Source organism: Lactuca virosa, chromosome 3, assembly GCF_052849685.1.
Source record: "Lactuca virosa cultivar CGN04683 chromosome 3, Lactuca_virosa_CGN04683_v6, whole genome shotgun sequence".
Lineage (NCBI taxonomy): Eukaryota > Viridiplantae > Streptophyta > Magnoliopsida > Asterales > Asteraceae > Lactuca > Lactuca virosa.
The window spans coordinates 219,107,159-219,112,661 of NC_136428.1; the positions used below are offsets into that span (position 1 = coordinate 219,107,159).

At 31.8% G+C, this 5,503-nt stretch overlaps 1 long non-coding RNA gene across 1 annotated transcript; it reads right to left on the reverse strand.

Annotated features, from left to right (window-relative positions):
- Nucleotides 1–3,462: 3,462 nt before the first annotated feature.
- On the reverse strand, nucleotides 3,463–4,838 carry LOC145162836 (uncharacterized). Its single transcript, XR_013739365.1, has 3 exons — nucleotides 4,736–4,838; nucleotides 3,631–3,779; nucleotides 3,463–3,560 (listed from the first exon to the last, which is right to left on the reverse strand). It is a non-coding gene; the product is annotated as an uncharacterized LOC145162836 (long non-coding RNA).
- Nucleotides 4,839–5,503: the final 665 nt, after the last annotated feature.

Here is a 5,503-nt window from a genome sequence, read left to right on the forward strand (position 1 = left end):
GATGCCTCTAATGATTCACAAACACCAAATGCAAGAGGAGGCTTGAGAGTATAAGTTACTTAGCACAAAATCAACTTCACTCTCTTAGAATGAATGGGGTAGCCAATTTTGGGACTAGGGGTATGCTTTTATAGTGTTGCAAATGCTAGGGTTACATTCATGCAAACCCTAATGCTCCATGACCTTTCACATTCTTATGCTCCATGGGTTAAACCTCCATGGACTATCCATGGATTATCTCATTGGTTTAGCCCATCCTAAACAATCATGGAATTGGCCCACACTATAAGAATCATTGATTTACGTAATCAATCCTCATATATTTAATTAGTCTCTTTTGATCACAAAATTAATTGCAAATCAATTCTTGATCAATACTAATTAAATAATATGATTTCTCAATTAATATATTATACTTATAATATATTAATAAATCACAAATAACTTTATTCTCAAAAGTCCATCCTATCAAATTGCACTGATGAAGGCAACCCAAAAGAACCATGCTACAATCGGGTCAAGTACATCCCAGTTATAGTTATGGGCTTAGACAACAAATCCAACAAAAACTTCAAAACACACTCACACATTTTAGGGTTTCGAAATGGGGGCTAAGAGGGATGGAGACTGGAGTTAAGAAAATATCTATGGCTATAATGATGCTTAAATAAGGTCTAAACCCTAAAACGTAGGGTTTGCACCCTGGCCACGTACGCCCAGCGTACGCATTCTGCCTTAAAATTACAAAAATGCCACTCGAGACTAATTTTGCAAACAAAACTCAAACCAAAGGTCAAAATGGAGTACCTGAAAATCAAGATGTTACAACTCGGATGTTTTTAATGGGCTAAGTGAAATTTAGCTATCTATGTCCAATAAACATGTTCAAATGATTTTTTTACTGGTTCAATCACACCGGTTAAACCCACTTTTTAAAGAATTCGGTTCGATCCAGTATAGAAATTGACACAAACCGATAATAGTTAAACCACTCATTTACCTAGATCTGAATCCTACGGGTTCGAACCGTTTTTTAAAACATTGGTCATCGTTGAACAAAACGTCATTCCTATTTATATTTAAGATTACTTGATGTTTACATTAATATATGAGCATGTGTATATGAGATTCTCTAGGTATAACACACGATCCAATTTAAAATATTAGATTTTCTGAAATCTATATTGCGGCAATAAAAATGGGGTAATTTTAAAGACACGAATAAATATCTATATGCACGAATAATTATTGCAAAGCAGACTTCCATCAATCAAATCTCATGTATATAAATCTTGAATATAATGGTATTTTAATTTTCAAAGAGGGTCCTCATGCTTTTATTTATCTTTCAAAATTTACCTTTTTTTTTCAAAATTTTATTTTAAACCTTTTACTTAATATGTTCCAATTATGTTTTCAAATTTTGTCCTCATACTTTTATTTATCTTTCAAAATTTACCTTTTAAGGAATTGCATAAAAACATAATCAAGTCAAATTTTGTCCTCATACTTTTGTTTTACAAGGAAACCGAGTCAATAATCTTATATATTTAATTATATGTAAACAATAAATTTAATATAGATTTACATGGTTTGTTAAAATTATTTTTTTTATGTAATTATTGTTAACCGATAATCTCATGATTGTTCCTATTGATAGCAATAAGGTTTACCGTGGCCAATAACCAAACCAAACCGTCCAATACGCATCTCTATTAAAAATATATAATTAGAAAATATGTATTGTTTTCTATATACACTACAAAAAAATTTCGATTTAGATACGGAAAAATTTCATAGCAAAAACATGAAATTCCGTAGCTAAAGCCAAATAACTATGGAATTTGTGACGTAAATTTTCAATTAGACTCCGTATATGTTTGCTAAATTAAAAAAAATAATTTTTTTATTTATAGAGATCTTAATAATTATAAACAACAAAACATAAACTTGATTTTATTAATTATCAGATATTATAACTGTAGAATTGTTACAATTACTGTGTGTTGCAAATGGAGAAATGTATGAATTCAGGCGAGCAGCATAAACAGTTTCCCATCCAGCAGACCGTAATGATCTGTTGTGACGCCAAAGTGGCAAAATAGTAGGCATTGGATATGCTCCATGTAAATCAACCTTCACATAATGATCACCTCTAACAAGAGCAACAACAACAACTCTATGAGTTGAGATGTCTTGGGGACCAAGCCATAGTGGAAAACATGTTGATGGACTATCTTTGCTTAGAAAAATAACTATTACACTATACTTGTTAGCAATGAGAAAGCTAGTGACCGGCATAATCAACCAACGATCTTTTGGTGTGAAATGTGATCCATTGAAATTCAATGAGTGATGTATGGTGTTTAAATCGTAATCAAAAATTTGTGCGTACTCAGCTGGGTGTGCTAACAACTCATTTTGTAAATCTAAGCGGATTTGACGCCAATTATCTTCACTATAACCGAGACACGCAGCTATTGCACGAAATCCACAATTTCCATCTCCCCTCACGTTTTGTATGTTTGTGACATATGGATGAAATTCATACGGAATTTCATTCATAAGTGGATCTGAATTATACATTACTTGTTCTTGGTTGAAGTACGAGTTATGCATCGATTGTTCCTGATTAAAAGTTGAGTTGAACATTGGAGGTTCTCGGAACGAGTACGTACTGTGCCTATCCGGTTCCTGGTTTAGATCAAACAAATTAGACCGCATATAATCAGGCGTATAAGTAGAAATGCTGCGTCGAGATGGATATTGAGTTGGTGGCGCTTGAGTCGGTTGATCTTGAGGTGGTGGATCTTGAGTTGGTGGGTCCTGGTTTAAATCGATATGGGTTTTCTTGAAAAGTTTCTTCTTTAAGGAGGGGCGCCCACGAGTATTTTTGTGAGTAGCAGGTTCAGAAACTGAAGTTGTTGACGGCGTGATTAAGTTTAGTAACTTCCTTGCTAAACTTAACTTAACAGGTCTTGATTGTTTTTCGTAATGAGCATTAAACATATTTACCTCAACTGCACAACCCAAATTGTCATCTTCTAACGATTTGCATTCTAATAAATCAAGTTTCTTCCAAAACTTATCGACTGAATGAAGCGGTACATAATGACCTTTTTTAACAAATATAGCTTGTTCATGCGCACATGGCAGCCCATAACTTGTACGTACTTGACATCCACAATTTTCATAAACAAATCCAAATTCTTTGGACCGCTCATATTCTTTGAAAATGATATCAAGTGCATAAATTGAAACAAAACGACACAATGGTTTTAGATGTGGTATTTCGTAGTACCGATGTACAATAAAAATTTTGTTATGCGCAAGACTCGCTTTTATACCTGTGTATTGTGACTCAACAACATCAGCAATACGCTTCAATGATTTGGCGATATCTGATCGCGATGTTTCGACATATCTTTTTAACTTGGCATGTTGACTTCCAGCTCTATTAGCTGTGTGGTTGCCAAAGTTAAGAAACTTATCGGTCCATGCAGACACAAACTTTTCTTTGTGTGGTGTCAACCATGTTTTGTTTAGATAAGAAAATGCATCTGAAATACATAAACAAATTTCAGTTGATGTAATGAATTATAACATATTATAATGTATATTTAAAAATACCTGGATAATTGTTCGTAATTTTTTCAACTTGTGCCAAATTCTTGTTGTATGCTTCCTTTGTTTCAGAGTTAACCAACCTCGTCCATGACGTATAAAGAACATCCCAACATGATTTGCATTTCTTCATGATATTGTTATTTATATGCCATCTGCAAAGTAATCCTTTAGCATCTAGAAATATAATAGCGTATGCGTTCATGAGAGCCATTTCTCTATCGGTCACAATAACACGTGGCAACATACATCCTTCCATTACCGATTTTAGACAGTCTAAAGCCCAAACATAGTTGGACTGTTTTCTTCATGCATGTACACAAATGCAATGGAAAATGTCATATTTGTTGGAGTTACACCAACAATCTACAATAGAGGCATCCCGTACTTGTTTGTCTTATATGTTGCATCCATTAACAATACATGTGGAAATGCATGCCATATTTCTAATGATCTTGGATGAGCAAAGAATAAATCTTCTAACTTATTTGTCAAAACATTTGCACGACTATAATAAACATATCCATTTTGATCTAGAAATTCCATAACACCTTGCATTTGAGTTTTACCTTCTCTCTCCGTACGTCGAAGTTTTTCGTCTGCATTGTAGATAGTTTTGAGAGTAGATACATTTTTTGGATTTAGGTTTTTTAGTGCAGATAATATATCTTTTGGTTTGACATTTTTTTTCAACAAATCTTCCACTACTCGACATTCATATTCAGTTAGCCGTCGTGGATAAGGATGACCTTCCAAATATAATGACGACTCATGGTTATGAAATTCACATATCATTTTTATCTTCCAAGAATTTTCTACTGACGAATATTTACCCTGTAGGCTAAATGGACAATTAATTTTTTTTGTCCCTGTCTTTTTTAGAGATTTTTGTACTTTTGTATGTACCTCCACGGTCACATTGAAATACAACATTAAAGTTACGTTTCGAATTTTTTATGACGATGACATAACCTAAAGTATTTGCCATATTTTGCACCCAATTCATCAATTCTTGACGAGAATTGAACACCTGGCAATTATATTATTATCAGTAGCTAATAAATCCACTCGATGCTAACATTACTGTAACAACATACTAATGAATTTATACCTTATCTGTTTTGAATGGTGATGTGTCATCGAAGAAATAACGACTTTCATTCAAACTTTCATTTTCATCTGCTTCATTTGTGTCCATTGGATGAATATCCGTTTCGAATGACGATGTGTCGTCGAAAAAATAGTTACTTTCATTGAAGCTATTATTTTCATCTACTTCATTTGTCTCCATTGGATGAATATCATCTCTCTAAACATAACAAAGAGAAAAACATAATAATAATAATAATAATAATAATAATAATAATAATGATGATGATGATAATAATAATAATAATAATAATAATAATAATAATAATAATAATAATAAGAAAGGTTAAGTACAAATACCTCATAATATGTGTCACCCATCCATTCTTCCCAACTTGCCATTTAATAAAATCTATATTTATAACAAGTATCGTATGTTTGCTTTTAAGGAAAGTTACTTTCAAAATAACATTGCAAGTCACTTTCAGTTTAACATATAAGAAAATCTATATATAGAAAGAAATTGTAACCAAATTTTCATTTTTATCCCTTCTATTTTTGTTAATGTTTCATAGTTTATATTTCTTATTTAACAAATTAATTTTTTTCTATTAATATTTAATAATATTCATTATTACTCTTCTTGTAAATGTATTAATGAGATCATTTTAATTATACAACTTTTATGAATAAATAATATGTTTCTATTTGTTAGTTTTCAAAATTAATAAAGTTTTAAGGGTTTAAGATTTAAATTGATAAAATCTAGGGTCTTTTTTAAAACTACAAC